The sequence below is a fragment of the Nyctereutes procyonoides genome, unplaced genomic scaffold, assembly GCF_905146905.1.
Source record: "Nyctereutes procyonoides isolate TBG_1078 unplaced genomic scaffold, NYPRO_anot_genome, whole genome shotgun sequence".
NCBI lineage: Eukaryota > Metazoa > Chordata > Mammalia > Carnivora > Canidae > Nyctereutes > Nyctereutes procyonoides.
In genome coordinates this window covers 4,957,897-4,969,608 of record NW_026575124.1, presented here as the reverse complement: position 1 = coordinate 4,969,608, position 11,712 = coordinate 4,957,897, and the positions used below count along the sequence as shown (strand labels likewise).

At 65.4% G+C, this 11,712-nt stretch overlaps 1 long non-coding RNA gene across 1 annotated transcript; it reads left to right on the top strand.

The window, feature by feature from the left end:
- The first annotated feature begins 2,238 nt into the window (after nt 1-2,238).
- Nucleotides 2,239-6,117, top strand: LOC129517334 (uncharacterized). The gene is made up of 3 exons (XR_008665987.1): nt 2,239-2,305; nt 3,800-3,864; nt 6,027-6,117. It is a non-coding gene; the product is annotated as an uncharacterized LOC129517334 (long non-coding RNA).
- Nucleotides 6,118-11,712: the final 5,595 nt, after the last annotated feature.

Sequence of the window (11,712 nt, the reverse complement as noted above, 5' to 3'; positions counted from 1 at the left end):
ATACTCTATGATAGCTAATGACATTGGCTACAGTTTGGGGCTGGCACTTTTTTTTTAAGATTTTATTTATTTATTCATGAGACACACACACACACACACACACACACACACAGGGAGAAAGAGAGGCGGAGACCCAGGCAGAGGGAGAAGCAGGCTCCATGCAGGGAGCCGGACGTGGGTCTCGATCCTGGGACTCCAGGATCACACCCTGGGCTAATGGCAGGTGCTAAACTGCTGGATCCCAAGGGCTGGCACTTTATAATATGTCAAATTTTTTTAAAAAAAGCATGAGGTACTATTATTTTCATTTTACAGAAGAGTAAACTGAGGCTTGGGAAGGTTAAACCACGTCAAGGCCTGTGCCCAAGGTCACAAGCAAGGAAGTGCCGAGTGAGGACTCAGGGGTCCTCGGGAGGGAGGTGGCCGCAGCCCGGGTCAGCCTCCGCCTCCAGACAGGCGGTGAGGAGCCTGCAAGGGGCCCTGTGGCGCCCACCCAGCCCCCTCCTTCCGGCACCCAGCAGGGTTCAAAGGAGGGGCTGGGAGGCTGGGAGGCTGGGCGGGGGACCCCTGCCCCCACAAGCCTCCCTCAGCCGGGCCAGATGCCTTTGGGGCCTGGAGACAAGAGCTGCAGAATGGGGCTGCCATAAACAGCGTCCGGCCACCGAGGCTGTAAAAGCTGCCGGGCGGAGGCTGGAATGCGAGGGATCCAGGAAGGATTTTCCGGCCTGGGTCTGGCCTGATAGCATCTTTGGGGCCCCGGGGTCAAAGGGGAGCCGCCTCCCTCTCCTCCCTCTCCTGGCCGCCCTGCCCCTCCTCCCGCTTCCGTAGCTGTGTCCCTGCGTCTCTACCTCTACCTGTGCCTCTGGGCCCCTCTGAGCGTTGGTACCCCCCCCCCGTGTCTGTGTGACTCCCGTGAAGTGGGGAGTGGTGCTCCTGGGGGGTGTAAGGCCTGACGGGGCCTGGCGGGGCCTGGCGGGGCCTGGTGGGGCCTGGTGGGGCCTGGCTCCATCAAGGCTTGCCCGGCTGGCGCAGTGGGGATGGCATGTTGCTCGCCGCTGTCTCCCCTGCCTGGGAGCCGGGGCCAATGGGCTTTCTACCCATTTCCCGTCATGGGCTCCGGGCGGCGGGGGGGCTGGAAGGGAAGCGGCGCGGAGGGGTGGCTCCGAGGACGAGGACAGGGAGGTGCGGCCGGGCCACCGGTGCAGCCCCCGCCGCGCAGGCCGGGCCGCCGTCCCTCCTCTGGCCGGCAGGGGGCAGCAGACGCCCGGCTCTGAGCTGCGGGAAGGGGCGCCCCGGCCCCCTGGGCCCGCGGGGAGGGGGCTCGGGGCGCTCCCCTCCTGCCCCTGGGCCTCCCTGCGAGTGCGGGTGGGGTGGGATGGGGTGGGGTGGGCAGGGCGGGGGTCAGGATGCACCGGAACCAGGGAATCCGCGCCCCAGCCGGGGAGGGGGCCCTCGGAGGCCCACCCCCTTCTGCAGAGGAGGAGGCTCAGGCCCCAGGGGGCAAGCGGCCTGCGGGGTGCGGCGGGGAGGGGGGCTCCCGGGCTCCTGCTCGGTGCTCCTCACTGTGCACACGTGTGTCGGCGTGACCACGGCCTGTGTGCTGTTCTGTTCACGCCCTTGCGCTGCAGGGCCCCTGGGGGCTCAGGTCATGACCCCCGGGGCCAGGGATCGAGCCCCGCATCGGGTGCCAGCGGGGAGCCTGCTTCTCCCTCTGCCTGTGTCTCTGCCTCTCTGTGTGTCTCATGAATAAATAAGTGGAAAACAAACCAACCCACAAGCTTGGGCTCCAGAGCGAGGGCCTGCGCAGCTCCCAGGGCCCGGGGGTGCCTGTGGGAGGCGGCCCCGACCTTCCCCCGCCCCGAAGCTCTGCGGCCGCCTCCTCTTCCACGCGGCTCGGCCAAGGTTGGCCTCCTTCCCCAGAATCTGGGTCTCTGGAGATTGGAGCTCTTATAATCATAACAACAGTTAAAACATTTGTGGAGTGGTTATTGCCACGTGCCTCCGATCGTTTCATCACTGAGCCCTTCCACAACCTTCCAAGGGAGGCACCCTGGACTGCTCAGCCTCCTACCCCGGAGGACGCGAGGCCTCGCCCAGGGTGGCCCGCTGCGCAGGGGGTCCCGAGGAGGCTCCGAGCGCTGAGCGCCCTGTGCCCTACGGGGCAGGCCCAGCCCCGCTCCTCTGGCCGCTGGCCCGGCACCCGCCACGCGCCAAGCACGTCCCATCGGGCAGGGGCTTCCCCCTCCGAGAACCCTGGGATGGCGGTTACGCGGCCTGCACCCTGCGGGGCACAGAAGTTCGGCTAGTAAGTGGGGGAGCCCAGCCTTTGCGTGAGCTCCGTGCAGCTCCCCGTGCAACCCACACCCTCGGCCATCTGCTGGCACAGGGCTCTCCAGCCTCCTGCCTCCTGCGGATCTTGGGGTCCAGTAGGCAGGGTGGGGGGGCGGGGGGGAGGCTGGGAGGCCGCCTTCCCGTCAGGCCTTCCCTCGCTGCTGCTGCTGCTCCTGGTGCCTGGGTCATTCTCAGAGCACCGGGGGCTGTGGCTCCCCCCTGTCCTGGCAGGACCGGCCCTCTCTGGGCCTCGGGGTCCCCCTCCGTAAAAGAGGAAGATCCATCGGTGTGGATCCTGGTCCAGCGTCTCTCCACCCACGCCCCTCCACCACTTACACTAGCCCTGAGCGCTGGCACGGGGGGGGGTGTCGGGGGGGCAGCAGGCGGCGGGGATCAGAGAGCGCCGAGGCCCTGGAGGGTGGGTCCTTTCTCCAAATCACAAAGCACATTGGTGGCAGATGCAGAACTAGAACTCCCTCTCCTGCCCCCCCCAGCTGCTCTGTGCTCCTCCTGAAGGGGCCTGGGGTGCTCCCAGAATCCACAGGGAGCCGGAACCACTGGGCAGCGGAAGGGCGGGGGGGGGGCTCCCACGAAGCTCTGCATGGGCTCTCACTAAGGCCTGGGTGGCCCCGTGGTTTAGGCATCTGAGCCTTTCAGTGAGAGTCGCGATCTGGTCACGATCTCAGCGTCAAGAGATCCAGGCCTGCGTCAGGTTCCACGCCCACCGCAGAGTCCGCTTAAGATTCTGTGTGTCCCGGGACACCCGGGGGCTCAGCGGGTCAGCATCTGCCTTTGGCTCAAGGCATGACCCCAAGGTCCCGGGATCGAGTCCCACATCGGGCTCCCTGCATGGAGCCTGCTTCTCCCTCTGCCTGGGTCTCTGCCTCTCTCTCTCTCTCTCTCTCATATGAATAAATAAAATCTTTAAAAACAAAAGATTCTCTGTCCCTCTCCCTTTGCCCCTCCACGCACTGTCTCTCTCAAATAAGTGATAATCTTTTTTAAAGATTTTATTTATTTATTTATTCATGATACACACACAGAGAGAGAGGCAGAGACACAGGCAGAGGGAGAAGCAGGCTCCACGCAGGGAGCCCGACGCGGGACTCGATCTCGGGACCCTAGGACTGCGCCCTGGGCCAAAGGCAGGTGCTAAACCACTGAGCCGCCCAGGGATCCCCATAAATGATAATCTTTAAATAAATAAATCTTAAAAAAGGGCAATAGCTTCAAAAGGGAAGCTGAGGCCCCTGGAAGCAGGCTGCCCTCCTCTCACCCCGCGAGCCTCGGTTCTCCCCTTCGCTCCCGCCTCGCTGCTTCTTTCCGTCCGCGCTGTCTGTCCACTCGCTCTATGCCCGTGGCCACCGGCCAGCACCGGGTACAGACGTGGCTTTGGAAGGTCACTGACCGACCTGCACGGAGCTTCAGCCTCCGTTTCCCGGGCTCAGTCTCGTCTTCCCTCCCGCAGACCTGAAGGGACCCCGAGGCTGGCGGCGGGGGACCCGCGTGTCTGGGAGGGTCCAGAGCAGGAAGGTGAGTCCCCTCCAGGCTGGGGAGGGACCTTGCGCAGAAGCCGGGCTGGGTGGGGGCCCCAGAGCGTCACCCTGCGTTCAGTGGCGACGTTCAGCTCCATGTGTCTCCGGCCCTCGGCGGGGGTGCAGCGAGGCGCCCACACCTGTCAGTGTCTCCGTGGCACGGCCACCGCCTGCTCTCGGAGGGGTTTGCTGACCCCGCGTGCTCCTGGAGGATGAGCGGCCCAGCCGCCTGCCCACGGGGCCCCAGCCCAGAGCTGGGTCCTCCGCTCCTGGGCGCTGAGCAAGGCCAGGGTGTCCGGGCCCCCCTCCTGCGGGCCTCACACTGGAGGCAGCAAGCTGGCCGCTCCGGCCTCTCCCCAGGGACTCACCCGAACCTGCTGCCGGCGGTCAGGGGCCAGGAGGGACGGGCGGACGGGGTCCTTCATCCTACAGATGCCGCGGACATGGACAGCGAACACCGGTGGCTCAGGGCCCCAGGCACGAGGAGGAGGCGTCGGTCCCTGCGCCGAGGGAGGGACAGGCCCCAACGCCTGGGGGGCGCGGCCAGAGCTATTTCCTGAGTCAGGCGATGGGGTTGGGAGTCATGGGGTTCGGAGTCGCATGGGTCCAGCGTGCAGCTGGCGACCTGGGAGGGGGCTCTGCTTCTCCGGGCCTCATTTCTCTCCCCCGAAAAATGATAGCTTGAGACTAAGCCAGCAGTTGTCAGGCGTGGACTCCGAGTCACTAGGGGGCCGGTGGGGGTGCTGGCCAGAGCCCGGGTTCCCAGGCCCCCCTGATCCAGGAGCCCCGGGGTCGGCCTGGACCCGTTCCCCAAGCCCAGGGCTCCAAGCGCAGCCGCTAGCCAGAGGGCTGGGGCCACCTGGGCTCCTGTTGCCCAGCTCTGCTCACTCTCCCCTGCGCAGGGAGTGGGGGGTGGCCACGGGGCTGCACTCCCTGAGCCCCCACGCAGGCCCCGTTGCCCCGGAGCGGCCCCTGGAACAACCCTGAGCTGCTCAGGAGCCCGCGGCAGGCCCGGCCCCTCGCCCCACCCTCTGTGCGCTTGCTCTGCTCTTTGGGGACAACACACGTCCGTTCCGTGTCTCCCCGGTTTGCCTTCCTCTCTCTGGCGCTCATCTCCGGGTCCTGGAGCTCCGACGTACCTCCACAGCGTCCGCCTTCCTCTGAGAAGTGTCCCCAGTGAGGCGCCCCGGGCCCCCCCAGTGCAGCCCAACGCGCCCCGCTCCTTGCACACAGGTGCGAGGAAAGAGGGTGGACACGGCCCCTTTCTGGTCATCACCTGTCTTACGTGGCTCCTCCCTCTCTTCCATCCCCAGTTGGGTTTAGATTGATTTGTTCAAAAAAAAAAAAAAAAGATTGATTTGTTCAGTTTATAACAGAGGCAAAAAAGCCAGAATAATCCCCAGGGAGGAGTCCTCTCAGTCCCAGCAGGAAGGACTGAGGTTAGCTGCTGGGAAGAACTTCCAAAGGGCCAAAGGGAGGAGCCAGGAGGGAGGCCTTGGGCTGGGGGCCTGGCCTCGGTCCACCGTGATGACCCTTTCCGCCTCTCTGGGTGCTGCTCCACACACCCCAAGTCCCTATAGGGTCTGGGGTGACTGCAGGGTTCCCTGAGGTCATCGCGGCCGCCGGGGCAGGGCTGGGCCCTGGGCCCCCGATGCTGGGGCGCCCTCCTCCCGCGGCTCAGCCCTGTCCCTGCTCTGGGCCTTGTGCCCGGCCCCCAGCCATCCGGGTCGCGGGGACGGGGTCCGCGGGGCTGGGGGTGACAGCGGCTGTGCTCGCCGGTTGCCTGAGCTCGGGCTGCAGGCTGGGCCTGTGCCCTGGGCGCCCCACGACCCCCCCTGCTCAGCCTGCCCGCGGCCACAAGGGGGCTCCGGGCCCAGGCGCTTCCTTCCCCCCGGGGAGCTGCGGGTTCCCAGCCGCCCGCCCAGCTTTGGAGGTGCCACTGCTGCTGCCACCGCGGCTCCAGTGCCCCGGCCCAATGGGGGTCCCGGCGGGGACACAGCCGCTGCCTGTCACACTCCCGCCCAGACAGACCTCTCTTCTGTGTCGGGGAGTCTCCCCTCCATTCCTCCTGCTACTGGGGGAGGGCTCGGGCTCCAGGACCCCTTCTCCTGACCCCCAGGCCTAAAGTATTTATCCCGCTCCCCATCCTCTAACCCGCAGAGCTCACATTCTGCTTTGGCCTCAGGGCTCAGGCCTGGACTGATGGCAGCGGGACAGATGTGAGCTAGACGTCAGGAGGGACTTCCCGACAGAGGAGGGGCTTGAGCTTCTGACAGCGGCTGCACACAGGGCACTTGCCTGTTTCCGGTGAGGAGCTCGGCTCTGGGGGGTCGCCTGTGATCCAGCACCCTAGGGCTCCCATCCTAGGGAGGGGGGAGGGGAGGGCGCTACATTCACCTGTGGCTGCGGCGCCGAGCCTCAGGGGCCCGGGGATGTTCCGGGCCTGTGGGTTCTGGGGATGAGGAAGAGGCCCGTGTGACCTTTCAAAAGCAGCCCTGAGCCCCCCTCCCGGGCTGCGGACGGGGCAGAGGGAAGGGCGACCCAACAGCGGGGGCGCGTTGCTCCAGCGGCTCCGGAGCCCCTGGGAAGTCCTCAGGGTCAGACTGAGCATCGCCAGCCCGCGAGGCAGGGGCTCAGTGGGCGCAGGGCCCAGGTGTCGTCTGCCTCTTGTCTGTCCTCAACGGAGAGGGCCCCGGGCTGGGGTCTTGGACTGCGCCCAACCTCCAGGAGGTGCATGGCCCCTGCGTCTGCGGGGGAGGATGGTCCCTGCCTCCCAGGTGGGTGTCGCGAGGCAGCGTGTTGCGGGACCTCGGGTGGCACAGCGTGCCCAGTGGGGGCTTCCGTCCTCTGCCGCCCTCCCCAGCCTCACTCGTCCTTGGAGAAGGAGCCGTGCGCCCATTTCCCAGACGGGAAAGCAGAGCCAGGGGTGCAGGGGTGTTGGGAAGGCCCAAGGCCAGGGTCTCTGCTGGAGGATCCCTCCTCCTCCCCGCTGCCCCCGCCCCACCTCTCTCGTTCCTTGTTTTTTGCTCTCCCTTCCTTCCTTCTTCCTCTGCTCCTCTTCAGTTCTGTTCCTCTGTTCCTCTGCCTTCTTCTCGTCCTTCCTTCCTTCGTTCAGTATTGTTAGGTGGAGGAGATTATTTAGAAAACCAAGCTGCGGGCAGCGCAGGTGGCTCAGTGGTTTAGCGCCGCCTTGAGTCTGGGGCATGACCCCGGGTCCTGGGATCGAGTCCTGCGTCGGGCTCCCTGCATGGAGCCTGCTTCTCTCTCTCTCTCTCTCTCTCTCTCTCTCTCTGTATGTGTGTGTGTCTCTCGTGAATAAATAAATTAAATTTTAAAAAGGAAAAAAAAAAAGGTGGTGATGAAACTGGGTCCGATTCAACAACGTGGGCTCTGGGGAAAGCGCCAAACAGGGCGGCTTGGCCTCAAGGAGCAGCGTGACAAGTCCTTCCCTCAAGGCTTAAGTGTGGTGTGTGTTGGGGGCGTTCACAGGAACGGCAGGGAAGGCTTCACGGAGGAGGCCACAGTTGAGCTGGGTTTTGAGGGAGGGGCTGAAACCTTCCCAGTTCATGAGGCGGTGGGAAGAAAGGTGCTCTTGCTGGAGGACCCCCGTGGGCACAGGCTTGTTGCTAAGAAAGGGCACAGAATGCAGGGAACTGCCAGTGCTTTTGTGGGGTTGGATCCTGGGGAGCCTGTGGGAGATGGAAACCCCAATCCAGGAGAAGTTAAGCAACGATATGTAATGGTTTGCTCGCTGGACAGCAAGACCTGGGGGGCAGAACAGGGTCTTGCTCAGGACCAAATGAATGACAAGGACAGGGTAGGACAGGGGACATTGAGAGGAGTGGCCTGCGCTCCCATTTTTCTCCCTACTTGCTGCCTCTCCTGCCCTGGGAAGCTTATCTAACTGACCCTGGGCCTCGGCTGCCTCATCTGTAAAATGGGGAGAGTGATGCATCACTTACCCGAAGGTACGCAAGGCAAAACAGTGTGGATTTTTCTTCTAAATTTATTTATTCCTGAGACACACACACACAGAGCCAGAGACACAGGCAGAGGGAGAAGCAGGCTCCATGCAGGGAGCCCGATGCGGGACTCGATCCCGGGACCCCGGGGTCGCGACCTGGGCCGAAGGCAGCCGCTCAACCGCTGAGACCCCCAGGGATCCCAAGAGTGTGGATTCTTGAGGTGCCTTCCAGGATTGAGAGCCGGAGTTTGGTGACCACTGTGGACTGGGTGCCCAAGGAAGTCTTCGTGGGGGAGGAAGGCCTGGAGCCCTGCCCTTAAAGAATGGCTGACGTTGAACCAAACAGAGAAGGGTGGTGAGGGCTGGGGAACTGCGGGGACAAGGTCAGAGGGGGACAGTGAGAGTCCGGAGGACACTGCGTGGCTGGTGCGTGGGGGTGGGACGCTGGGAGGAGAGGAGGTGCCCTGGGCGGGCAGGGAAGTGTCTTGCGCTGGCAGGAGGTGCCTGAGGAAGACTCACCGCACTCCCACCGCCCTCTGCCCCCAGCCCTCTGGGGCCAGACTGAGCTAGAGGGAGCCTGGAATTGGAGGGACAAGGTGTGTGGGATGACTGGGGACCAGGGACATGCAGATGAGATGCAAACAGCATGCAAGCCAGCCACTCCCCGCCACACCCCTGCCTGAGGTCTGTTTGTGGGGGGTGAGCTAGGGGAGGGTGGGGGCACCCAAGGGTCCTGTCACCTCCCTGCCTTCCCCCTCCTGTGAGGGCCCTCCTGCCACAGCACCTCAGCTTGGCCTTCCCGGCTCTGGGTCCCGCAGGCCCAGGAGCCCCCCTGGAGCAGAGCCCTGCCCCCCGCCCATCCCTGCAGGACTGGCCCAGTCCCCTGGGAGCCCCCACACCTCGGGCAGTTGTCTGCTCCCCCGAGCGGCGTGGGGGGCCCGAGGCCGAAGGGGCTGCTGGAACCACAGACAGCGGGGGACTGGGGGTCCCGGAGCCCGTGAGCACAGCGCCCCAGAGATCCTGAGAGACGCCATCCAGCAGAGACCTGACTGACGGACAGACAGCCGGGGCCGTCCTCGTGCGTCCAGCCCGAGACACCGCGAGGTCAGCTTCCCCTGGCCTGTCTGCCTGTCCCTGGCGGACGGTCCCTTTGTCTGTCTAGCTCTTTGTTTGTTTGTCTCTTTGTTGCCCGTCTCTCTCCGGCTTCTCCTTCCCGCCCCCTCTGCTGTCTGTCTGTTGGTCCCGACCGCTCCGTCTGTCATCGCGGCCGCCCTGTCCATCTCTCCAGCGAGACAAAACGGCTCGCTGGGGCTTGTGGGACCCCTGGGTCCTGGCCTCCTGGTCTCGGACAGGTTCTCCCTTTGCCCCCTCTGGGATTTGGGTGTCGGTTCCCTCCTTTCTGGGGTGGCCCCATCTTCTGCGTCCTATCCCATTCATAAGAATGAGGGTGTGGGCGGGCGGCCGTATTTAGGTGGCTGGGGCCCTGGAACAAAGGGTTTAATTCATCTGAGAGGCAATACTGCTTTTCAACCTGTAAGGACGAAGCGGGAAGAAAATAATGACTGCAGCACGAGGCACAGCGGTTAGATATTCAGAGGGACTTCCCAGAAGGGAACATCAGAGCGCAGGCTGACAGACGTAGCAGCACCTCCAGGGTGTCCTGTGGGGGAGCCCCATGGAAGCAGGGGGAGCGGGCAACGTGACCTTTCAGGGCCGTGTGGTCTCAGAAAATGTCTTGCGATGCTGTAAGGGAGCAGGGCCTTGCCTGGGAGCCTGGCCCACCTGCCCTTGCCCTGGGTCCCCACCGGCATGACCTCCAGGGGGCTGCTGGGAGCCCCCGGGGACCCCCCGGGGACCCCCAGGGACAGGGGTGCGGGGGAAGTGCTCCTCGCCCCACCTCCGCCCTACTTCCCACCCCTTCCCGAGCGCTGGACCCCCCCCATCCATGAGAGATGGCTGCTGGGGACGGAGTGATGTATGTAATGCAGATAAAATGTCAGCAATTCTAAATGGGTCCGGAGATGCAGCCGCGGAGGGGAGGAGGGGGAGGGGAGGGAGGGGAGAGAGGGGATGGGGGGAGGGGGAGGGGAGGGGAGGGGACGGGGGAAGGAGGAGGGGAGAGGGGAGGGGAGGGGAGAGAGGGGATGGGGGAGGGGGCGGGGCGGGGAGGGGGGAGGAGGGCGGGGAGGAGGGGAGGGGGGAGGAGGGGAGAGCCAGCGGACGAGGGGCTGGGGGCTGCGGGGGGGCAGGCGCCCCCTCCCCCGCGGAGGCCGGGCTGTGGGCCGGCGGCTGGAGCCCAAATGAGATTTTGAAGAGGGGCGCGGGGGGGGGGTGCGGGGGAGGGGTGCGGGGGGGCGGGGGGCGGGGGGCGGGCGCGGCCGGAGCTGCTGATGTATGGCGGTTTCATAACTTCCTCAGTATTAAAGGCAGGTTCATGGGGAGGGCAGCGCCATCAATCACGGGGCTGAATGGGCTGGGATTTGCCGAGCAGCGCTCGCTGTCTGCTGCGCCCGGCGCGGAGGGGGGCGGGGATGCCCCTCCCGAGCCCGCGGCCCCCCGGGAATGTGTCCTGGGGGGGCGAGGGGGTCCCCGCGGGTCGCGCGGGGGCTGGGGGCGGGGGACCCCGCAGGGAGGAGGGCAAGGAGGGGGAGGCTTGTGGCCGGCGCGGGGAGGGGGGAGGGGCGGGGGTGCAGGGGCTGGGGGTGCCGGGTCGGGCCTGGGGCCAGGGGTGGGGGAACCCTGGGGCCGGGATCGCGCCTTTGAACATGAAATTGGTCCCATGCAAATATGATGCAAATCGCATGCAGACGAGCGCCGGATTTCCCCGGGTCCAGAGCTCAGGGTCCTGCTGCTGGGACTGAGACTGGGGCCGCCCCGCCTGCAGTGGCCCGCCCAGGGCCTGTTCCCTTATTACTGATGTCCTCAGAGGGACGACTCAGGGCCTCACTTGTTACGGGGTGAGGAAGCCAAGGTGAGGAGGGTCCCTCCGGCTCCCCCGGGGATGAGAGGCCTAGTGACAGAGAGGGAGCTGCGGGCTGGGTGGGGGTCGGAGAGGCAGAGGCTGGGGAGCGAGGCGGGGTGATGGACAGGGATGTCCACAGCCTTGGGGACAGACTCGGAGCGGGTAAGAGGACGATGCTGCACGGCACGTCCTTCCAGGTGCGCTCTTGTCATCCCCTCTCCCAGGTGAGGGGCGGAATGATCAGCCCAGGTCCTGAGGGGCCCGCTGGTAACTGCCAAGCCCCACTCGGTTTCCTGGAAGCCGAGTGCCCCTTTGAACCCGCCGCAGGAGCATCCCCGAAGATCAACAAGGGAGCGGAGATTCAGGTCTTCAGCAGATGTTTATTGAGCACCTAGTAGGTGCAAGGCAGTGGGCCGATGCCCAGGAGACAGGAGACAGTGCTGACCGCCCGAGACGCTCTGGGGGGGGCGCGAGCGTTGTAGCAGTGGGTGAAACCCTTAGCGCTTGGGGACCAGGTCACCAGGGAGGTGCAGGCCACAGGCGCGTGGGCCCCTGCGCAGCGGCAGCAGAGGATGAGCCGCGGAGCGAGCGGAGAGGTGTGGGGAAGGTCAGGCCGCGGTGGCAGGCTGAGGCTATGAGAGGGCGCGGCGGCCAGGCCAGGCGTGTCCGTGTCACCCGGAGTACGGGGTAGGGCCGGTCACTCGTTCGAACGAGCTGGTCCACTCGCATCCCTTGCACATCAGAGCCTGCAGGGCTGCGCTGGTGGCTCAGGACGCAGAGCCGGGTGTGCCCCTTCCCCGGGGAGCTCCGCGGGCAGCAGTGGCCCCATCAGTACCTGGTGCCTGGGCCGTGCAGTCCGACCCTCAGCACTACGGTGAGGTGCAGGGGACGGAGCCCGAGGCAGAGCTGAGGGTGCAGGT